The 25,248-nt window shown below is 39.7% G+C and overlaps 2 long non-coding RNA genes across 2 annotated transcripts in view; both read right to left on the bottom strand.

The window, feature by feature from the left end:
- The window catches only part of LOC135176475 (uncharacterized), a 33,370-nt gene extending 10,339 nt beyond the window's left edge, over nucleotides 1–23,031 (bottom strand). The window contains exon 1 of the long non-coding RNA XR_010302671.1: nucleotides 22,840–23,031. This is a non-coding gene — a long non-coding RNA (uncharacterized LOC135176475). The remainder of the gene's footprint in view (nucleotides 1–22,839) is intronic.
- Nucleotides 964–22,246, bottom strand: LOC135176474 (uncharacterized). Its single transcript, XR_010302670.1, has 2 exons — nucleotides 22,175–22,246; nucleotides 964–1,434 (listed from the first exon to the last, which is right to left on the bottom strand). It is a non-coding gene; the product is annotated as an uncharacterized LOC135176474 (long non-coding RNA).
- Nucleotides 23,032–25,248: the final 2,217 nt, after the last annotated feature.

Below are 25,248 nucleotides of genomic sequence, written 5' to 3'. Positions count from 1 at the left end.
AAAACCCACCAGAAGATCTGCTTTTTTCTTCACAAAGTATTGTATTGGTTTAATATTTTTTCCCCATAAGCAAACATGCTATCTCTCTGTAGAATATATTACTGCTGCTCTACCACATTGTTTGTTATGCTACAAAGGAAAGAAGGAGGTTTCAGAGTGCACATGGAGGTATTATAGCTGTGCTGGGGTGATTTAGAGGCATTCAAACCTAAGGATTTCTTTGATGAATCATCATTCCATGCATTGATAGCTCAGAGCTTCATTCTGGACCCAAAGGAGAGAGAGAATAGTAAGGTAAGTGTGCCCTCACCTCCCACATCTTCAAATTCAGAGAACTCAGCTCATAGCAATCAGGGTGATAAATAAGCATATATGATTTGGAAATGTTGTCGGTGAGATAGGTAAGAAGTTCTATGAGGCTAACAGCTCTAAATGACAATGTGAGATGTTTAAGTGTGACAGATGTTGATGGGGCTGATGTTAATTTCCAGTCTGTAACACGATTAATTAGATAGACAATCTACTGATGTCATAATGCTAACGCATTCATAGTAAATAGTCAGCTTTTCAGAATTGCCTCCTAAGCCTTGGCTTAGAGAAACTTCCAGTAACTTCAATGGCAGCGTAAGGGAAGAACTGAATAAAGTACTCAGAGCTGTAATTTTTTTCTTTCTACTCATTGAGGATCATAAATCTCCAGAAAACAAATATTCAAGAAATTCAGCATGTTCTTTTTTCTCCTGAACCTATGGAAAGCTTTTTCTAAGATGTATGCAGAGTTTGGAGTGGAAAAGCTTAACAGAAACAACTATGTTTGCTATCAATCCTGAAAAGAAAGATTTTTAAAATTTTGGTAAATTGCAATGAAGTGGAAGAAGTTTTGAAATTGCTTATTTCAACAAAAATGTTGGATCTCCACTCTGGCAGCATTTAATACCTCTGCATGTTGAGCAGGAGTCAATGTTTAATCATGTACTAAGCCAGTAAATGCTGTTAAATTCCCTTACATTTACTATTTTATATACTCTTGATTGAAATGCCCCATGTTCTAAAATAGAAATCATTAGTGAACCTGTTAGTTTCTCTGACCTTAATAATGTGTAACCAGAATTAATTATCACATTTAAGAGTTTGCTGTAACTTGTCATTAAGGCATTATTGCAGAGCAAGAATGCAGAATCTCAGTGAATTAATCAGTGACCTATATTTTCTGGTGCTTATGCTTAAATTTAGCCATGGTCAGAATGAGAGCAGATCTGTCCATTTGCATTCTTGTTAAATGTTCTCAACTGAATACTGTCATTCAGTGAATAAAGGAGTGCTTTCTTCACAATGCTGTCACACATGGATTGGTATATTGATGGGAACTTTTAATCCACTCAGCTGTGTCCACACCAGAGTCTCCCCAAGCCCTGTGTAGGAAGCAGGACCCTGCTGAACAAAAGCAAGGAGTACACTATGAGCAAGTTTGAAACATAAATCATTAATATACTTCTACTTCAGAGCACTCAGCATTGGAAAAAGTATTTCTCTGGAGAAGAACCCATTTGAATACTGTGATAGACACCAGTAATTCACCAGTTTATAATCAATGTGCTGTGACAATTTAGTTGTGCTGTAATGTATGCCCAGGAGGATGGAAAAAGTGATAACCTCATGGTAAATGACAGTTTCTGACAATAAACAAAAACATTATGGCTATTTTGAGAGAGAACATTTTTCCTCACCCATATTTAAATACAGAACCTATCATGAAAATAAATTACATGAGAAACAACACAAAAACATTTTTTGAAGCAAGACTCATTGCACAAGTATGGCATTGATATTATACAGTGATATCTTCCCCCAGCAGAAAATACAGGGGCCATCATCAGTAACAAGGTGATTTTTTAATACTGAAGATTAACATTTAAGGCAAAATAGAGCAAATTCATAGGAAGAAGAAACCTGACAAACATATTGCTGGTTGTTTGACCACTGAAATTGCAGAGCGGCAGAAAAAGAGAGGGCAAACACATGAAACAGATTTGCATTCCAATGTAATTTTGGTGGGTTGGGATTTTTTAAAATACAGAGTGCAGCTGCAAATATCAAGAATAAAATGGGCAGGTTGAGCTTTAAGTGGAAAAGTTGAAGGTCAAGATTAGAGGTACAAGGAAAGTTCTTTTCTGCATCTTTCATTCATCAGCCTTGAAAATATGTTAGGTGGGACCCATCTGATAAAAGTGGGGCAAGACCATTTTTTCCTAGGTGGCTTACTAACCTAACAAGCTTGGGTTTAAACTAGTTTGTGAGTTGTTTTTATTTGTTTGTCTGTTTGCAGGAGAGGTATCAGTCTGGATAAACAGGGGAGAAGAAAGGGTGACCATGCAGTAGGGAAACTGTAATACATCCCTTGAGAAATAACCATGAGTGGGGATTATTTTTAAGTGCTCGCACACATATACACATCATGTGGGGAGCAAGCAGGTGTTAGAATCCTGTGCACAGCTACATAGCTCAGTATATCTGGCACTGTGATGGAAAGACACAGGTTCTTATGGTAGGACCTAAAGTTAGGTTAATTTAGGATTTGGTAGACAAGATCTCATGGATGACTGCCCTGAAAGGTAAAGGGTTTGGGAGATCTGTTTGATCTTTAAAGGAAAACCACTTCAGAGGAGAATAGAGTGTCCTGACAGGACAGATGAGGAAATTCTGTATGGGCTCTGACACAAAAGGAATCATACAGGAGCTAAGTGTGTGGACATGCTACCCAGGGGGAGTACAGAAATATATCATGCACATGCAGGGCCAGAACCAGGCAGGCCAAATATCCACTGGGGACAAAATCAGTGATGAACGTGGAGGAAGCAAGGAAGACTTCTACAGGGTCATTGGAGCAAGAAGAGGACTAAGAAAAATAAGGGTGCTGTGTTTTAGTGACAAAGGACACAGGAAAGACTGAGTTGTTCAATACCTTCTTTGTCTCAGTCTTCACTGATAAGGTTTTTTCTCAGACCTTCCAATTCTAACTGGTTTGTGGCAGAGTCCAGAGCACGACTTCCTAGCTGCAGTAAATAAAAATCGAGTTGTAGACCCTTTAAGTAAACTTCCTATGACACAAATCTGTGGAACTGAGTAGGGTATATCCAAGGTACTGAGGGAGCTAGCTGCCACTGTCATAGCATGAGTTCCTGTCATCTTTGACAGGTTGTGGCAGTCAAGCAGATTCCTGAGGACCAGGTAAAGAAAGGTGTCCCTTACATTCACAGAGAGCAAAAAGAATCCAGGAAACTACATGTTTACTGTCCTATTGCTTGTTCATTGTTGCTAAGCAAAGTCAATTTAAAATATAATCAAACTTAATTTGCTATTTGGGAGCTAAAATTCAATCAGTGTTTCCTTTAATAGATCACAGGTGAAAAAAATCTCATCACCAACAGAATTCTGCTTTCAAAATCTTAGTAGAAACATTTCAGTATTTCACAAATTTATATAAACTAGCCCAATATTTGTGCATCTTGCATACTGGAACACATTACTAATTTCACAAAACAGTCATCCTTTGAATACAAATACAGGATAAAAACTGAAATCCACCTTTTAAAACGAAACAGGGTGAAGAAAGAAGCCTGTCTTCTCAGAGTATACAGTTTACATACTATAGATATTCACTTTTTCCCAGCAAGTCTGTTTCCTATTTCACTACATACTTATTAGCTTTGTTGAAACAGCTGTATCTTCCCTGCACAGCGAGTGCAGATCACAAATAATATTTGTACAGCAATTTTTAACTACTGTACAAACAGAAATAATCACTCTCTTAATTGTCTTTTTCTTTCTATGCATACAGTACGTTCTTTATTCTTAAAAGAAGTGATGACACTGTGAGAGCCCACCAGAGTGAAAATATAGATCTGCTGTTATTGTGTGAAGACTCTTACTTGCACTGATTTGTCTTGCAGTTAAAAAAAAATATAGATCTTGCTTTACAACAAAGAATCTATGCCCTTACTTGCAAAAATAATGATACCATCTACCACTTTGCAAATGACTTAAAACACAAAAGCAGCTGAGATGGATCAGATCGAAGACCCATCTAACATGCAGTCTTGTCTTTAGTAGTGGTCACTACCGATACAAAATGGAGCAAAATCACTCTAGAGTGAATTATTCTTGCAGTATGCACTCCCAACTTTCATGTAGCTATGGTTTAGAGAATTCCTGAATGTGAGGTTACATCAGTATAATTCTGTTTAATAGCTTCTGTATGTCTTCCTTCATCACCATATTAATTGCCCCATGAACCCATTAATAATTTTGCATTTACTAAGTGGGGTGACAATGAGTTCCAAAGTTGCATTACATGTTGTGAGAAACAGTGTTCCTTTGTCTGTTTTGGGTCTGCTGCCAGAAAACTTTGTTGGGCCTCCCTGATTGTCAGGATTTATTACTACTCCTCTTGTTATTTTCTCCTCAAAGTAGTTCTATGGACACTGCACTCTGACAGTTACTCAGATATATCCCCCTGTGATCAGAACTTCCTCAAGCTCCTTTTTTTCATAATCACCAATGCAAGGAAAAAAAAAAAAAAAAAGAAGTTTATTTTAGCTCTTGATTCCACACTTCTTTTTTTTTCTTTCATCTTGCAGAGATGTCTTTACATTCACTACTCCTTCTCATCCTTCCCACATTTTCAGCAGGTGTACTACTTTGGCATGCTGGCTGCATGGTCACTGATCACAGACATGCCACATAGTACTGTTACTAAACTTTTCCTGCACTGGAATGGAATTTCAGTCCGTAGGGATGGTGTATAACTGATGTACAAAGTTTAGAGCCATGTAAATTTTATTAGTTTGTATACACAGTATGTATACAGCACTGACCTTATCCATCACAGAGCTGTCAGGGTTGGAAGGGACCTCAAAGACCATCCAGTTCCAATCCCCTGACATAGGCAGGGACAACTCACACTAGATCAGGTTGTTCAGAGTCCCATCCAGCCTGGCCTTAAAAACCTCTAGAGATGGGGATTCCACCACCTCCCTAGGTGACCTGTTCCAGTGTCTCACCACTCTCATGCTGAAGAATTTCCTCTTAACATCCAATCTGAATCTACCCACTTCTAGTTCTGCTCCATTCTACCTGACATCCTAAAAAGTCCCTTACCACCTTTCTTGTAAACTCAAGATATCTTAAGCTCCTTTAAGATACTGGAAGGCCATAATAACATCTCCTGCCTCTTGTCCAGACAGCAACACACAATTGGCTCCCAGTGCACACAGTATACCACACAGATGATAAAAGCCCACTAATCAAAACAACATACCTATTCTAAAGATTAAACCCCTCTACAAAGCTATTTCTCTTAACATCAGTCCTTATTGTAATGCCTTCGATACAGAAACAGAGATAATTGCTTTCTTAGAGTAAGGTAAATCCCTCTACTACTAAAGTAATACACAGTCCCACTTGTCAGGGTGGGACAGTAGTTAGCTTCTTGCAGCCTCTGATGTGTAGGAAAATATTTTGTGTGGGTTGAAAAAGATCAGACAAGGTAATTGAAGGGAAAGAAAAAAAATGTGAAGTCCATTGATAATTACTAAACAGGCAGAAACAGTCTGTTTCAGAGCTGAATTGCAAGTCACTGTAAGGTCTCAGAGGAGAATATTCTATATGCTTGCCTGGTCTGATGTTATTTTTTTGGGGCATTTGCTTTCTCTAGGCAGTGTAAGACAGATACAAAACTTGGAACTGACCTAATGCAGCTATTCTTATGTTCTTACATTTAGTGACTACCTTATTATTTATAGAACCAGATCACCACTAAGGTTGGAAAAGCCCTCTAGAAGCATCAAACCCAATTAACAACCCAACACCACCATGACCACTAAACCATGTCCCACAGGTTTTGAACACCTCCAGGGATGGTGGCTCCACCGCTTTGCTGGGCAGCCTGTTCCAATGCTCAGCCACTATTTTAATACAGAAACCTTTCCTAATATCCAATCTAAACCTACTCTGGCACAATTTGTGGTCATGGCACGTATTAGCACAAGCAATCTCTAAAACACATATGGTTGTCTGATATATGACACCAAATCCCACAAGCAGGAACAGCCTAAAGTATGTTGTCGTGGGAATGTAAGTGGCAGTTCTATTTGCACCGAGTTGGCAATACATGTGATTTACTGGGAGACATTTGATGGACTTTCGGTCTCAGGCCTTGTTACACAGGCTTCCATTGTCCTCTAACTTCTGCCAGGAGCATGAGGCTTTCACAGTTGTAGAAAAAGAATTTACTGTTGGGTTAATGCCATATGGGGTTTGGAAAGTTCCATTTCTCAAACATCTGCTCTTTTAAAGTAAAATTTGGCACATTTTCAGCTTAAAGAGCGCGATATATTTGTAGTATTAGCTGAAACTGGAGACTGTGTCCTGCAGACAGGTGCTGGAATCCATAATATCTTATATTTCAAATCCTCATCAGAATAAAAGGGAAAAAGATGTAAAGATACCCATGAGAGAAGATGAATCAATTAAAACTTGTTGCCATACTTCATATTTATAACTAGGTATATAACAAAGACTGATAAATAAAGTGTCACAAAACCTAAGGAACATGGTTTTATCTGTTCTGCAGATGGGATGGAAGACTTGCACTCTAAGTAGGACTCCCAGCTGTTGCTTCTGTATTTTATAAGCTTTAGTAGCCTCATGTGAAAGACTGTTTTAACTTCAGTGTGTGTGTGCATTTACTATTCCTAACCAAAGTGTTATTGTGACAGTTCAGTGCTCATTTTGTGGAACCTGTGTCTGTAAAAAGAGTAGGTATTCAAAAATCATTTTCACAGAAGAAAAATAATTGAGTATAATTTCATTAAGTTTGCCCCCAGTTTAGGAGTGAGGAAAGGAACTGGATTCTAGAAAGAACTTGCAATATCTCTAAGAGATATCTGCAGTACATCACTTGTGCACACATCTGTTTATTTGGGTAAACATTCGTGCATTTGATTCAGCACTTCTTGAGGTGAACATATGGTTCATCATGTGTACTTACAGTCCTGTGTTTGACTTAATGAATTTACACAAATTTGATTCTCTCTTTGAGCAAATAACTTGTGATGTTTCTAAGGAATGGCACATCTGCACTTGAGATTTCAAAATCACATAGCAGGATGCTGTTTTTCACCAGAAGCACAGCTGAGGGGCTTGGTCCAAAACCTGTAAATGTTAGCCATAGACACATATCTTTATAAGCTTCCTTCTGTGACTTCTTTTTTCCAACTTATTTTTACGTTTCTGTTACTTGACAGAGAAAAGTACAATCTTTCCCAAATTCTTCAAGCACTCGCAGTGCAAAAGTAGTATTTTTTGTAGCCAATTGTCAGCAGCAAATGCCAGCTAAAAACTACCATTTGGCTGACAAGAACCCACTCCAGAGCACTGTAATGTATTTAAACCGAACAGTTTTAAAACACAGAGAGAACAATACATACCTCTGTTAAGTGGCTGTGCTAGTTTGAAGCTAGCTAGAATGTTTTGGTGAGAAGAACTAGATTACAGGCTGTGAGAGGGAAACAGTGATGAGGTCTACTTCATTCATAGGCTTGCTGAGAACGTATAAGAACAATAATCCAAACATAGATAAGGCACTTCTTGGGGCACTGCCTGAGCTGCACTTCTCTCTAGCCTCTCTGCCATCTCTCTGATTAATCCACTTCGCTTCCTAACCCTCTGGCCAAACCTCCATTCTTCCTTGGGACTGGGGTAAGGTTGAGAGGGGCAGGGGGAAGGTGAAAGGGTGGTTGAGAGCCCCTCCTGGGGACTGAGGTTTCTGGGAGGGCTGTTCTGTTTCTGTATTACTTTTTAGCTTGTATATTTCTGTGTATAACTGTAGATACTGTAAATATCTGTTTGTATCTTGTGATAAGCTGTAAATAAATAGCTTCATTCAATTTCCAGAGCCGTCTGAGTCTAGTCTGGGTGATTTCCAAAGTGTGGCGGGGCAGGGAACACCCAAACCATCACAGTTGCTCATACACCCATTTTTAATTATTTCTAATATGTAAAAAGAGATTTCTTAGTTGTGCTGGAAAATGTCACTCCAAATAAACACACATTAAAAAAAAATCCAAACCCCAACGTGCTGCCCCAGAGATAGAATCATAGAATCAACCAGGTTGGAAGAGAGCTCCAAGATCATCCAGTCCAACCTAGCACCCAGCCCTATCCAGTCAACTAGACCATGGCACTAAGTGCCTCATCCAGGCTTTTCTTGAAGACCCCCAGGTGCTTCACTTGATATTTTAGGCATGTATAAGGAAGTTCAGGAGTACAAACCTTCATGCTATGTTGTAGAAAATTAGTGTTCTGTTTGTGTTATGCTCCCCAGTTTGTGGCCGACACAACAGAAAACTGTCACATAGTTCTTGCAGGCATTCGTAGTCACGGATCTCAGGGTGTTAGGCACTAATAAAGAGATAAGAAATTGCACCCTTAGAAGTCTTTTTTTTTTTTTTTAATAACTTTCTGCTCAATTACTGTTAAGTGACAGGCTAAGAAGGTGACAAGTATAGATTCCTTTACTAAATTGTGTTTTTGTAAGACTCTGAGGTGTTTTATCATTTCTTACAAAATATGCAGCCCTCTGTGGCAGTTTGGCTCAAGTCCCCTTAGGAAAACCAAAGAACTCTGCGGGAGGACTAGAGAAGTCCAGGAGGCAGACCTCAGAAATTGCAATTCTGTTTTTCAATGCCATAATCCTGCTTTGGCAGCAAAGCCAAATCTTTCTCCTTTCTCTCCCTTCCTTCAGCTCTCTGGAGGGAGTCCTTACCTAGTACACCCATGGGGAAGCAACCAGCCTGCAGCCTTCAAGACCACAGAGGGTTGCTTGTTGCGCAGTCAGGCCTGTTTGGGTCTAGCAGGAGACAATGGCCAGGGAGGAGGGAGAAAGCAAGCACTGGGATTTTATGATCTGGTTTGGTCATGGGGAAGATTTTGGGGGAGTTTCCATGTACCCTGCATCTGTATTAGGTGTCAAAGATTCATTTATTCTCTATTTGCCTGTGTGTCATCAAATACAATTTTCTGTATTCCTCTCCAATTCATCCAGAGCACTTTTATTTTACTTCCCTTAGGAGTTCAAAAGCTTTATTTCTGTCTACTCTTAAACATAAAAAACCCACCAAAAAACAACCTAGAAACCCTAGTGACAGACTTTTGTCCTGAGAGTAAAGTGATTTAAATGATGCTCAAACGAATGTAAGAAGCTGCATGTGCTGATTCAGTGTGCCCAGGTGGCCAAGAGAGCCAATGGCATCCTGGCCTGTACCAAGAACAGTGTGGCCAGTAGGACGAGGGAGGCTATTCTTCCCCTGTACTCTGCACTGGTCAGGCCTCATCTTTCTTATAAGTCCCCTCTTAAGTATTGAAAGGCGACAATAAGGTCTTGCCAGAGCCTTCTCCAGGTTGAAAAGGCTAAAGAATCTACAAGTTATCCCTAAAAAACTAGAAAGAAATATATAATGGAAGTTTTGCTGTTCTATCAACCTGAAGTTTAGGCTTTAGACTTCTCCAAGAAAGAAAAGCAAGAGGAGATACTATGGGCTGCACAATACCTGCTCCTGAGAAGGATGGCTCCAAGGGCAGAAAGCAGGTTGGAAAATTTCTTTTGCACCTGATTCTGTAGCATAAATGAACATAGAGAGGTTTAGGTTGGAAGAGACCTCAAAGATCATCCAGTTCCAATCTCCCACCATAGGCAGGGACACCTCCCACTAGAACAGGTCACTCAAGACCCCATCTAACTTGGCCCTGAGCACCTTCAGGGAGGAAGCATCCACAGCCTCCCTGGGCAACCCATTCCAGTGTCTCACCACCCCTACTGTAAAGAACCCTTTCCTAACATCTAGTTTGAATCTCCTCTCTTCCAGTTTAAACCCATTACTCCTTGTCCTGCAATTACATAAACATACACATAAAAAAATCACAACAAGAGGAAGTAAAACCAAAATGAAACACTCTTAAAAACTTTTCTTCCTCCGGGGAGGCACTGAATGTACAAACAGCATCAGACAGATGTGGGGATGCTGTATTCCCCACCCACCCCACCCCCCTTTTTGGTGTGGTTCTGAAAAGAGCTTCCTAAGTTATGATCCCAAGCATTATATAGGAAACCATACAGAAAATATCAGAGGATAAACAATTTCCTGCCTATATAAGTGCATTTCACTGCCAATTTTGTACTGGGTGGTTGTACACAGATGCTGCGACTGAAACTGGTTTTGCGCCAGCTGTAACAACTGAGGAGTTAGATCAGTTTCTGTACAGTGCCATAAAATGAACAATGGCTGCTGTAATACCATATCTTACAGATTCTTCCATTTGCTCTTCTTTTTTTTCTCTGAATGATGAATGTAAATATTAAAATGCTGGGATATTTTTAAACTTTGTTTTAGAGTATTGGAATGGCTCTGTGGGAAAATCATTTGTCCCTGGCTGTGTAACAATCACTTTCCACCCGTCAAAACTCTGGCTACAATCTGTTTCTAATTAATCAGGAAGACAAGACAGGGCAAGTTTTGTACTGAGACAATGTCATATATAGTGGACTCACTGTAAAGCGTGCCAGACAAAGATGTCTTTAGCACACTGAAAGGAACATTCTTATTATCAGCCTAACGCTCAAGTTTTACATTCTTTTGAAAAGAACAACACACATTAAAGCACAGCAAGTAATCCCTGTACTGTGAAAACAAGTAATGTAAAACAGCACTGCCTAAGCCAAACCAGAATATTTAAAATTCTACCATAAAGTTATCTAATTCTTCCAGAAGTCTGAAGAGCACAGGAAATTGAAAAATATTGGGGGGAAAAAATTCCATCTCTTTGTTCAAAGCTAGGCCCCCAACTGTTTACCTTCAGTAATTTTTAGAGCTGATAAAGCCAAAATATATTTTACATCTTACAGAGTAAAAGATGTGATGCTCCAAAAAAAATCTATTGAATGGACTTTTTTTTTTAAAGAAGAAGTTTGTGAAAGCTGGTTGCACTTTTTTTGGCCAGCAATAGTTCTTAATTGCTGAATAGAGCTCTCTCTTGCAAACCTTGCTAGCACAGATGGTTCAGCTAAAGTAAGGGGAAGCATTCATCTATCAGCTATGTGCAGGGGCAGATCATAAGAGAGAAAAATTATTTACTTTAGAAAATGGGAGTAATGGAAAGTCTGTCTATGTTCACTTTCATTTTGCCCTTGTTCCTTTTATTCCTGATGTGAGGAGCACTGTAGTGAATGCTGTGTGTCATTGCTCTTTGAGATGCTGGAAATAGAATAGGAATTGCTCCAGCAACAGAATTCAGAAACGATAGTCAGAAAGTGTGTTTGTGAAAGAGGAGTTACGTCTGTTTATTATTCTGTCTTCCACTGAAGAAGACCAGAGCTGTCCTATAATCTCTTAAAATTAAACTCTCTTCAAGCTCTTTCCAGAAAAGTTTTACTGATCTTACAGTAAATACAAAGTCTAGGGTATTGTTTCTATACTTAAAATAATGGTCTAATATATCCAGATGGAAAATGTAGTGAAATTAACCCATAGGCTTGTTTAACTTCTGTTCTTGCTATAGCACAGCAGTGTAAGATAAAGTGATATTGTGAGTGCATGAATTTAGCTCAAGGGTTGATGTTCTGTTGCAGATTAAAATCACAGATGACAGGAAGACCTAGAAGTTGCTTTGTTTACCACTGACGGAGATTTCAGCTGACTTTTACATATGAAGCAGCTCTTGTGAGTGGGTGGGCTTTGTGGGCAGAAACTCTCCCAGGACCAAGATCTCGCTTGATAATCTAGCTCCGGATGTAAAAATGTTAGCCAATGTTAGCCATTGGAAACTTAAGCAAGCAAAAGCTTTCTTTTTTTTTTCTTCCTTTCTTTCTTTCTTTCTACATTTCCCTCTGTGCAGCACGTACCCATTTTCCTCCCAGAGCTCAAAGTCTGCTTCTGTATCAGGGAAATCCACAAAAGGGATTTGTATCAGATTTGGGTTTTGAGATTGCTCATAATTGACATGAGCATGTGAACAATATGTATCTTAATTAAACCACTTCAATACATTTTAACATGCAGTCTGCAATATTTTCTCTATTTCTCTGTTTTCAATAAGACTGTGTTCTTAGGGGATAGGAATTTGAGTGAAAATCCTGGTTTTATCAAATATAAAGGTAATTTTGCATTATGGCAATTTGCTACTTGCCCTTCTACCTGTAATGCAAGGAATTAAGTCAGCCTTTGTGCTATATAAGCTTGAATAATAGTAATTCAAAACGAAAATTTAACCATATCTGAAAGGAGTAAAAGTCATAATAAAGTCTGCTGAGGCTAAGCAAGTAGCATGAGTCATTTTTCAAGAGGGACTATTTCAGTGATGTAGGCTGAGTACAGAAGCACAGGCCAAGAAAGATCATTGTGAGTACCTGAGCCTAACATTGGTGCAAGGCAAAGAGGAAAACAAACAAAAAACCCCTCCAACCTCAAAACACCAAACCAAAATACACAGAGAAACTCCCTCTGCCATCAGTAATCAAAACCAATTGCATGGAATAATGACTGCCAGGTACCCTTCATCATGCATTCGTAGCTGCAGCTGCAAATCACCAGTGGTCTGAGAGATCCTTCCTGGAGGTTATTGAAGTATTATTCAAAATATTTTGATCACCTAGGGTTGCCTTTTTCATTTTCTTCTTCTAAACTCAATTAAAATGGAATAAAAACAGAATCATAGCATTGGAAAATACTTAAGATCATCTACTGCAATCATTATCTAACTCTACCAAATCATTATCTAACTCTACCAAATCTAGTTCTAAACCATGTCCTCTTAGCACCACATTTATGCATCTTTTAAATAAGTCTATGTGTAACAATACAACCACCTCCCTGGGGAGCCTATTCCAGTGTTTGAGAACCCTTTCAGTATTTTAATATCCAATCGAAGCTTCCACTGGCACAACATGAGGACAGTTATCAGTCAACACTCCCAGGTCTTCCTCTGCCAGTCAGCTTTCCAACCACCCCTCCCTTAAGCTTGGAGCATTGCATGGGATTGTTCTGACTTTAATGCAAGATGCAGTACTTAGCCTTGCTGAATCTCATACCACTGGCCTTGAGCCATCAGGCCAGCCTGTTCAGGTCCCTCTGCAATGCCTTCCTATGCTCAAGCAGATCAGCACTCCCTCCCAATTTAATGTCATCTTCAAACTTACTGACAGTGCATTCATTCCCATCTTCCAGATCATTGATAAAGATACTAAACAGAACTGACCCCAAGACTGAGCCCTGGGGAACACCACTTGTGCCCACCTGCCAGCTGGGTTTAATTCAGTTCACCACCACACTTTTTGCCAAGCCAGTCAGCCAGTTTTTACTCAGTGAAGTATCCACCCATCCAAGTCATGAGCTGTGGGACACAACATCCACAACCTTTCCCTCACTCACTAAGCAGGTCACCTTGTCATAGAAGGAGATCAGATCCATCAAGCAGGACCTGCCCTTCATGAACTCGTGCAAACTGGACCTGCATGTGCTACATAATGGTTGCCAAGGTAATGTGCTCATCAAATCACCATAGGAGAGAGTATCTCTCTGATGCTGGGATTCTGACTGTTCATGGCATGGCCATGGGGCAAGGTGAGAGCAAAGAGGTCAAACCCTTGCTCCACGAATGGGGTGTGAAGTCTCCTTGATCTGCCAGATTTTTGAGGCAGGAGCTTTGTCGCTTGTGTCTGCTACCTCTGAGTGGCACACGTTTGAACTAGCTAATGGTATTAGGTGATGACTCCCTGGGCCAAGACAAAACACTTGTGTCACCAATTACGTTTTGTATGCATTTTCTACAAAGGTTTTTACATGTCTATTGCAACAACATACTAACATAATAAATGTTTTTCGTAAGAGAATTCTGACATGTGCAATTATACAAGTTGACATTGAGTATGAGATTCATATCAAAAATGAAGTTTTCATGCACAGAAACACAATCTTTGCTGTGGGAATGCAAAGTGAAGAAGGATGTGGGAACAGAGTGAAGAAGGACAATAACAAGCGGATGCTGACCTTGGTTCCCACCCGCTGCTGGCTAACTTGTCTCAGAAGGGGTAGATAATGGACACCTCGTTAATGAGAAAAACAAGGCGTGGTTTATGCTGATGGAGTGGGTTGTCCTTGACTAATTATGCATGTAGGCATGTGCCTTGCGGCCTTGAGGGTATTTATTGAGAGCTGAATGATCAATAAACATCTCTAGCATAATTCACATTGAATCATCTGGAGTCCATGTGGCATTGCCTTTGATCACACTGATCTATGTGGGGCCTTGACCACGTTTCCTGCAGCAAGTTAATCAGGATTCTACAACACCTGAGCTAAAATAGGTGGTTTTGCAAGACTTAATTTTGGGAATGAAAGAAAAAATCAGGTAGTTTTCCTGTATGAGAGCCCTGCTCTGCCACTCTTGCTGACTCATGGGGAAAATTTAATGGAATTTTTAGTAGTTTTATGGGGAAATGCCACCAAAACCATAAAGAGTTGTGTTAAAAATACATTTTAGAGTGGTACTTGGAAATTCTTGGCTGCCTATGAAGGAACAGTAAAACAAATAAAAAAGCCTGGATGAGGCACTCGGTGCCATGGTCTAGTTGACTGGATAGTGCTGGGTGCTAGGTTGGACTGGATGATCTTGGAGGTCTCTTCCAACCTGGTTGATTCTATGATTCCATGATTCAAAATTAAGGAATAGCAGAAACTAAGGGTTTAAGCATGGTGCACTTTACTACCAGGAACATCATGTAAATTTCATTTTTAAAATGTTTTTAAATGTTTGTACCAAATAATTTAATTTGTAGTGTCTCCACCTAGTGATCAAAAACATCACCAACAAGTTTTCTAACCCTTATGGGCAGATTTGGATCCTCTTGTTCCAATTTCTAGAGTATGCAAATATCATGGCAAAGGAGTTCACCCAAACAGAGAAGACTGAAGCCATTATTTTTTGACAACTCTATTGCCCCTTTCTCTTCTATGGATCTTCCAAAACCATGGCAACAATTATCTCCGCTCCCATGTTTAATAAGTATGTTTCAGATTAGATAAAGATATGGCAACTGTGGTAGTTTCATACTCTAGCCCAGCTCTAAATTATAAGCAAAGAATAGGAAAAATCCAAAGATGTTGAGTAGAAAAAACAGTAAAAGGTAAATAAACTAGGGCATTGGATACAAAAGAAAACTTATAGATAAGTCTATATCATTCAATTTGCTTGCTGGATCAGTATAGAGTTTGCTGCACAAACAGTTCTCTCTCCTTTTGGCTCCTTCTCTCTGCGATTCTGCTTTGAATTACTCCTTTATCTCTTTCCTGTCCTTCTGCTGGCATCTTCTGTCTGTGAGGTACTGAGAAGAGGAAGGGGAAGGGAGGCTATTGGTAGCCTCTTGTGGGTTTGTCCAGAGGTGTGGGAGACAATTTGAGGGGGTCCTTGTGTTTTTTTCTGAATTGTAAATATATTTGGTACATATTCATTGTATTTCTATGCTTACAGATTTTTAGCTTGCTTGGAAATAGAGCTCCATTTTGCTTCCAAACCTTCTGAACTAGTCTGGCAATTTATTTTGGGGGTGCTTTCAACCCACCACAGCAACTCAGTCACTTCACTGTAACCTGAACCACAATTTATGGCAGTTAAAGCACATACTCTGTATTTGACAATTTCTTTCAGTATATCATTTATAGCAGAACTTATAGAGGCCAACCTCTGTTTTTTTATGTTTAAGAGGAGGAGAGCAGAGCAGTAAAACAGACATCTTATGGTTTTTTATATTTAAGAGGAGGAGAGCAGAGCAGTAAACCAGACATCTGAATAGTTAACAAGAATGTGGAAAGACAATACCAAGGAAACAGCAAGCCCATAGAACTAATCCTGCCAAATAACAAACACCATGACACTGTAACGCTGCACAAGAAGTTCATTGTGTAAAACGTTTGCTGTGTTTTTTCCAGGAATTGAATAGATCATCTGTGGACTGAACTAAAGGTATATGGACAGCAAGTTCTCAAGTAGCATTAACAGACAGCGCTGGGGGAGTGGGTGGTTGGCAAGCTGTTTTGGGATTGGTTTTGGCTATGGGTGGGGTCTTTTGATGGATTTATCATATTTATTAATCTCTTTTGTTAAAAGAGCCAAAGTAAGGAAGTAAAATAACATAGGAGTGTGGTCTGAACATGGAGGAAGGTTGTTTTTTTCTTAGATGTGTTGAGCATTTCCTGTGGTACTCAGTCCTGCTTGACTGCCCAGGTGTATGTCCTCACACAGTAACACACAGTAACCCGCCTGAACATGAGCCAGCAGTGTGCCCAGGTGGCCAAGAGAGCCAGTGGCATCCTGGCCTGCATCAGGAATGGTGTGGTCAGCAGGAGCAGGGAGGTCATTCTGCCCCTGTACTCTGCACTGGTTAGACCACACCTTGAGTACTGTGTTCAGTTCTGGGCCCCCCAGTTTAAAAGGGACACTGAGATGCTTGAGCGTGTCCAGAGAAGGGCGACGAGGCTGGTGAGAGGCCTTGAGCACAGCCCTACGAGGAGAGGCTGAGGGAGCTGGGATTGTTTAGCCTGGAGAAGAGGAGGCTCAGGGGTGACCTTATTGTTGTCTACAACTACCTGAGGGGTGGTTGTGGCCGGGAGGAGGTTGCTCTCTTCTCTCAGGTGGCCAGTGCCAGAATGAGAGGACACAGCCTCAGGCTGTGCCAGGGGAGATTTAGGCTGGAGGTGAGGAGAAAGTTCTTCACTGAGAGAGTGATTGGACACTGGAATGGGCTGCCCGGGGAGGTGGTGGAGTCGCTGTCCCTGGAGCTGTTCAAGGCAGGATTGGATGTGGCACTTGGTGCCATGGTCTAGCCTTGAGCTCTGTGGTAAAGGGTTGGACTTGATGATCTGTGAGGTCTCTTCCAACCCTGATAATACTGTGATACTGTGAAATACAAGGTGATTTGAGATAGCATGAAACCTGTTAACAGAGAAATAAACCACGGGAAATCTTCTGTATGCCTACATTAATTATGCTCCTCAGTAAGCTAACTCATTAGTAATTCTGGTTGTCAAGTGCCAGCTATGTTTACTCCAGATCTTCTTAGAGATTTTCAGTTACATACCAGCATTAAAGCAAGTTTATACAAATCTTTACAATTTCTCAGTAATATGCTTAAGACCAAAATGTTTTTGCAAACTCATCAGGCTGTACTGGCAAGAGTACTCCTATGTCTGATATTTTTAATGTATATAGGAAAGATAGTTCATTGCTTATTTTTACTCTGCTCTTTAAAATAGAAATAGAAGTAGTCTTTTTTTAGGAATTACAGAGAGAATCATAGAATCAACCACGTTGGAAGAGACCACCAAGATCATCCAGTCCAACCTAGCACCCAGCCCTAGCCAGTCAACTGGACCATGGCACTGAATGCCTCATCCAGGCTTTGCTTGAACACCTCCAGGGATGGTGCTTCCACCACCTCCCTGGGCAGCCCATTCCAATGCCAATCACTCTCTCTGCCAAGAACTTCCTCCTAACATCCAGCCCATACTTCCCCTGGCACAACTTGAAACTGTGTCCCCCTGTTCTATTGCTGGTTGCCTGGGAGAAGAGACCAACCCTCACCTGGCTACAACCTCCCTTCAGGTAGTTGTAGACAGCAGCAAGGCCACCTCTGAGCCTCCTCTTCTCCAGGCTAAACAACTCCAGCTCCCTCAGCCTCTCCTTATAGGGTTTGTGTTCCAGGCCCCTCAACAGTATTGCCACCCTTCTCTGGACACATTCCAGTATCTGACCATCTCTCTTGAATTGAGGGGCCCAGAACTGGACACAGTACTCAAGGTGTGGCCTGACCAGTGCTGAGTACAGGGGAAGAATAACCTCCCTTGTCCTACTGGCCACACTGTTCCTGATACAGGCCAGGATGCCATTGGCTCTCTTGGCCACCTGGGCATACTGCTGGCTCATCTTCAGTGATATTTATTCACTGAAGTGCAAAGGCATCCTGCAATATGCTGTTATGAACTTTCTTGAAAGTGTGAAAACCCAGAGGAGATTCTGGTATCTTCTAAAGTTTCTAAATAAATGTGGTAGGGATTAATTAATGCAAAAAAACTCGAGAACTTGCCTGTAATTATCCTGAAATTAAGTACCCATGAGTATTACAAACTGAAGTCACTTTTTTGGGAATGAACCAATTTTACCTGCCCTGGAACACTGTATATGCCTGACTAACCCCTATTTAAACACATTGTAAATATAATTTTTGATCTGCAGCTTGCTTTCATCTGCAGTAGTCCAGCTAAAGGAGAAGAAAAGTGACATAACTGCTCAAGTCCCTCTTACATGCACAGGACAATTAATCGCTTGCACACTGATCTTTGAGCTAGATTCCTTCAAGCACTGTTTAACTAAGCAGTGATCTTGTGTTGTTGACAGAGCACCATTGTAGTCTCCTTCTGAGGAAGGCTGCCTGGTGCTACTGTTGGGAAAAAATATAGAAAAAATATAGACTAATTGGTTCATTCCCTGTTAAGTGAAATGACAAACATAATATCTAAGCAGCATAAAGCCATCAAAATACTTGTCATTTAGGAAAAGGAGAAACTAGGCAATTCTGCTGCACTTTCATGAATTCTTATTTCTGCTTATGACAAGACACTTGAGAAAAGAAAATTGTGCTAGTTTGAAGCAGGCTAGAATGTTTTGGTGAGAAAAAGTAGATAATTGTCTGTGAAAGGAAAACAATGGCTGTGTCTCCTTCCCTCACAGTCTCGCTGAGAGGTATGGGAACAAGAAGGAAAACATTAGATAACACTTTTTCGCCATCTTCTCACTCTGCTTCTGGCTTCAGACTGAGCTACATCTCCCTAACCTCACTGCCACTAACCTTTGCTTCTTAACCTCTTGGCTGAACCTCTTTTCTTCCTTAAGGACTGGGGTAAAGTTGAGAGGGGCAGGGGGAAGGTGCAGGGGTGGTTGAGAGCCCCTCCTGGAGACTCAGGTTTCTGGGAGGGGAGTTGTGCTTCTGTATTGTTTTTACCTTGTATATTTTTATATATTTCTGTATATATTGTAAATAACTGCTTGTATATTGTGCTAGCTGTAAATAAATAGCTTCATTTATATTCCCAGAGTCTGGCTGAGTTAGCTGGGGTACCTTCTAAAGTGTGTGTGGGGGGGGTGGATAACAGCCAAACCACCACAAAAATGTAAATATCTCTAAATTATTTCACGAAGCTCATGCACCTATACATTCACTACCATTTTGGTATTCATGACTAATTACAGAAAAGAGTGTTAAACCTACAGATGTGCAGAGCCTGGGAGGAATATCTTTAGCTTATAACCTTCCAGCTCTTGGTTCAGGCTACCTGGATTTCCCTATCTGTCAGCAAATGTCCCTGCATTATTGCTCATCCTCTGGAATATCCAAAGGCTAAATCCAGGGAAATAATGCAAAATATTGCCTTCATGATATTTCTGCTGGCCTGAACCTGAATTATTTCATACATTGCAAGTTGATGTAGACAGGCACATGGATCTCCTAGACATTTAGTTATAAAACTTTTTGCTTTGTATTCAGTTCTACACAAACAATTAAGCAAATGATACTTCTCAGTGTCTGTCAAGGTTGAAAAAGGTACTTCAGACCTTTAATTTCCTCAGTGAGTTCACTACTAGATTAATTAGCATTCAGAGACTCACAGAAACATTTAGCAGTCAAACAGAGTATTGGGGTAAAAAACAGTTACTCATTTTGACATGGAAGCAAAGAAAGACAGAGAACTTCAGTCCATAAGCTTGTTAAGCAGTATTTCTACCAGTAAAATCGGGTAAAAGACAGACGAAAGAGTTTCAGCACCACTGAAACGTGTGGTACCAACTCCCCAATGTCAGTGCATTTGTGCAGACAGTAACTACAAAGTGCTAGACCAAGGTCTGTGGAGCTTCCCATAAATTCATAGTAAGCTCTATATGGAAGGTACAGGGGCAGATGGGCAAAAGGGGTGCTAAGCCTACCTAAGGCCGGGGGGGGGAGGAATCTTACTATGCCACGGGCTTCCTCAGTTGTCATTAGATGCAATTACTAAGTGTTCCTCTCTTACCTAGTCTAGTGTTACAAACTAGTTTACAATTAAAATACTTGTCAGTATGGACAGAAAATATTCTGCAGGTCTAAATGCTGGTTGCTGTGATCTGCAGCTCGATAAGCAAATTGCAAGAAGTGAAAATATTACTCTTTTTAAACTGGTGGCAGTTCAAATTTCTCTTCTCAAATCACTGTTAGTCATTTGGAAAACAAGTACATTCTGATCAATTCTATGTATCAGAAATACTTAGTAATGTCTGTTTGTTGAAGACATGTTTCAGACCTGAAAACATTTAAGCAAGAACTTGCTCATTCACATTAACATGCTCCTTCCACATAGGTTAGTTTGCTTGGAAGCTTGAGAGTCTGATGAAAATTTAATTGAAGTCAAACAAAGATTTTCATTACTTCCACTGGAAATTCAGTCTGCAAATAACACAGCTCTAGATATAATCTGTCATGTTTTTCTTTACTATTTACCACACATCCTGTGACTAACTTTCAAATTACTTGTATGAGAAAAAAAATATTTGAAAAGGTTGTTATATAATATGCAAGTCTATTGACATTTTTATGGAACATTATTTAACTCAATGGCTTTCAATAAAGAGAATGATCTATACTGGCTCTGTAAATACAGAGTTACACACATTAGAAGATTATTGAAATGGAACAAAGTGAACACCCTCTAGGAATGGTCTTATAATTAACAGCAGGATGGCTTGCATAGATTAAGTGCTTGTCTTGGTGTACACCAAATGCATGCAAACACGAACAGTGACATACATTAGCGTCCAAACCCAAGCAGACTTTGCTGCAGATCCACTTCTCCTCAAATCCTTGATTGTCTATGTAACCTGCTGTACACCCTCCCACTTCTCCCCACTCCCAAAAAAAAACCAACAACAAAGGAGAGAGAGAGATGATTCTTGCACTAAGTGACAGAAAAAAAATTAAGTTCTTAGCTATAACACATTATTGCTATTAAAAACTTCGGTATTAAAAAGAGTTTGAGGATCATGGAGGGGAGGAGAATCTGTATCTGAGACTGAGTACAGCAAATCTCTACTACATGGGTCCTTCTCAGACAGAAGAGCACTAAGCACCTGCAATGAATTCAAATGTTCCTTATCCAGTCTGCAGACCTCGGGTGCAAGGGGACAACTGTGCCTACGATGCTATCTTCAGAAACAAGAAATACTCAGAAGGAAGAGAAGTAGTATATGGGCACGATTGCAAAACACTGCATTCTTCCCCGAGCAAAGGAAATTTCAGTTTATGCTTCTCAGTGCAAGAAACCCCCAAATTAATTTGACATCCACCTCTGCATAGCAAAGGATAATATATCACTTTTTGTCACTATCAGGACCATTTGCAATCTAGACACCAGCACAGAGAGAATCAGAGGTAGCATTCCTGCTAAACACCTGTCCTAGTTAAGTGGACAAGTTCACTAGTACAGCACTTATTTCTAACAAGCTTGCTGCAGTGCAGCAAATATATCTCTCCTGACTGGCACCTGCTAAATGGGATGAATTGCATACAGTTCCTGGTTTACAGACTCACAGGATGTTAGAGGTTAAAAGGGACCTCCAGAGACCACCAAGTCCAACCCTCCTGCCAAAAACTGGATCAACTTTCTCCAAGAATCAGAATTGCAGGATGTCTGCCAGAGAAGTAGCATACAATGATGCAATAGAGGTAAATGAAATACACTTATCCCATCTAAAAGGTCAGATATGGTTTTGCCCTTTCTGAAGTTTTATTCCTAAAATATTATTTTATATATATATATAAAAATATATAATTGCATATAAAAATAACTAAATTTTAAAATATATAAATAATATATAGATGGGATAGTTGTGTTTTATTTATCTCTTTGACTCAACATTTCATCATCTTTTCATTTTGCATAACACAACTCTGCTTCTTCACTTTAGGCAAAATTTCAAAGAGAGAAAGGGAGTGCACAACTCTTACACACCAAAGGTATCCCATCAGTATCTTTCCACAGACCTTTTCTCAGATGTTAGCTGCAAGGTTCCAAGTCCTGCTTCACACTTGATCACAACCACTTCCAGTATTTCCATTAATAAAAATTAAAAAATAAACTTCTAATGATTCTTTTTCAGTAACATCCGAGCCAAATGCAACTCACATATCAGTGTAGAAAAAAGGAAGAGCAAAGAATTTTAGACTTTTAGCCAACATACAGGTGATTAAGGGAAAGAGGTTTTCTGACATTTGCAGAAAGGGTGAGGCTCAATCACTACATCTCAATTTTATTTAGTTCCTTTAAATTCTAAGTCTTTGCTTCCAGAGGCATTGTCAATATTGCATGTTGATTTTACTAGTAAACTAGAAAAGTAAGTTTATGCTTTTACTTCTTTCACCTGGCAACAGACTCAAACTCAGCTCTCTCACCAGCAGGACTTTGAGAGAACTCTATTCGGACAGCAAGTATATTTCAAACTCACATTACTGTTTGCCTTTGGCCAAAGTTTCTAAGCACAAGCATGAACCTTCAACAAAGTTCCCCAAATGCATCACACAGAGGTTAAGTCTTGAGAAAGCGAGTCTTGAGAACATAGACCTTAGATAGAGCTCAAAAGCAGGGGGGAAAAAAGGACATATTTACTGTTAAAACCAGGACTAGTAAAAAGTTTTTACAGACCAGATACCTTGCTTGATGAGGAGATTCTCCAGACTATCCCACAGTAGCTGAAATCTTTGTCAGTACAGGACAGGGCTCTGCAGACCTTCATTCAGTCATTTATTTCCTATCCAGCAGCTGTGATAATTCTGAAAAGGATTGAATTCACATGGTACTGAATCTTTTTCTGTCCTAGAGAGATGGCTGTGGGTTATCTGAAGCAATACAATTACAGTCATTGGAATGAGGACATAACTATGAGGCTCTTTATATATGTGTATAAATTTTATCTGCAAAATACTCACTGTGTTTTGTTGTTGTTGGAGAAAATAAAACTTATATAAATACTTGTTTTAATTCCAAACCCAGCTGCTGGTGGTTATGGAGTTTCATTTTCTTGCATTTAAATAACCTCAGATGGATCCCCACAGACTTTACCAACGAGGAGCAAAGGGTACAGAATCAGTCATGTATTCCTTGCTTTAGTTTTATTGGAGAAATGCATTCTGATTTTTAAAATTATACATTATATTCTGCACTCTATTCAAAGATTTCTTCTATTTTCATGCTTGTGTTTTCCTCAGAGGTCAAATATCCCTCTGGTAAGCCCCCATGTGGGTTGTTCAAAGGAGTGTGGTATGTTCTAGCTGTGCTGCTAATAGCTAATCAACAGTAGAGTGGTAGTCACTCAAAAGAAGGTGATTAAGAATTGATCCAAAAGTTGGATCCATTAAATAAATACACTGGTGATGCGATCCACACTTGCACATGTAATCAGGTCACATTTTCAGTGCCAGCCAAAAGAAGACTATAAATAGCAAAAGTGAATGTTTAAGAATATATGCAGCCATGGAAATTTATAGCTTGTTTCTCCTTTAGATACTGGGGCCAGAGGAGCAGCTCTGATAGCCCTCTAAGTGCTAGAGGAGGTAAATACAAACCAAGACAAAAATATTGAATATAAAGTCTTTACTGTGACCTGCTAAAAAACAGCCTGCTCTTAGATATTTTAGGTAGTAAGATAATTCAGCTCATTCTTTGCAGGCTGAGGCATCAAACAGAGAAAACTCAAAGATCAGTTCTTCTGAAAAGCAATTATCTTTTTCCACTGAACTAGAAAAACTGCACAGAGATCTTTGAGTCATTTTATTTAAATTTGCCTTGAATAGAAGGTAATTTTTATTGCAAAGCAGTTTGCAATTAGCTGTTTTACATAATATATTCACATTTGTTGGCCTTCCACATCTAAACTTCTGTGATTCAGAACTTACAGTGATAAACTGAGTCTGACTGCCTTGTAAAAACTTTCTATTAAGAAATATTTAAAGTCTGAACAGATATCTTCATTATGTGGCTTTTTGACATGTAGTTGCACCTTCACTTGCCCTAATAAAGGTCATCACAGAGTCAAAAAAATAAGCACTGAAAGATCACAGTATCACAGTATCACAGTATCAACAAGGTTGGAAAAGACCTCACAGATAATCAAGCCCAACCCTTTACCACAATTCTCGAGGCTAGACCATTGCACCAAGTGCCACGATAAAGATAAAGCTAAGTCCAGTGTTCCTTCCTTTTTCTCAGTCCTGAAGACTAGGATGCTGTGTTAATTAGGGAGTTCCTCCACCCCCCACTTGCAATGACCAGGCTAACTCAAACAGCTGGAAGTCAAAATAAAGCTATATTTACAGCACAGCACATATTCACAAGCGTATATATACAATATATACAAGTATTTACAATTATACACAAGTTAGAAGTAATACAGAACTTCAAAACCCCTCCACAACAGCAAGACTGCCCAGAAGGGTTCCTAACCAAACCCCCTCCTTCTTCCCACCCCTCGTTATCTCAAAAATAACCAAATAAACCCTCATTAAAAGCTTATGTGATTAGTTTTGAAGATAAGCAGAGGTGAGATGCCAGAGCCAATAAGAAGTTAGGAGAAAATTATTAGATGCAGTTACATAGGTTTTCAAGCAGAGGAGTGAAGGCAAGACGCAGATACGAACCCAGACTGAAGAAGTGAGAGACTTTGTTATTGTTATGACTATTTATACCTCTCAGCAAAACCAATGGTTGATATAGACATCACTATTGTCTTATTTTCACAACCAATGATATTTTTTCTCTCATTAAAATATTCAAATTAACCTCAAACCAGCACAGCCCACCCCTTTATATCACTCAGTGTTTTGCTGAGAATTATCTGTCTAATCTAAAACATTTACAATAATGAATAGTATGGTTTATGTTTTCAGTTCACACTTCATTCCAGCTATCTCAGATGTAGGTGATTCAAAAGCTTGGAAAACAGGAAACAGTTTGTCTCGTCACAGATGAGATGAAAACAGGGACTCCCAGGTGACACTGGGTTGGTGCTCATGTGCCATAGATTCTCTTGTAGATACTTTCTTTGGACGCCACATTTTACCTG

The sequence above is a fragment of the Pogoniulus pusillus genome, chromosome 6 (genome assembly GCF_015220805.1).
Source record: "Pogoniulus pusillus isolate bPogPus1 chromosome 6, bPogPus1.pri, whole genome shotgun sequence".
NCBI classification, from domain to species: domain Eukaryota; kingdom Metazoa; phylum Chordata; class Aves; order Piciformes; family Lybiidae; genus Pogoniulus; species Pogoniulus pusillus.
This window is presented reverse-complemented; position numbering and strand designations above follow the sequence as displayed.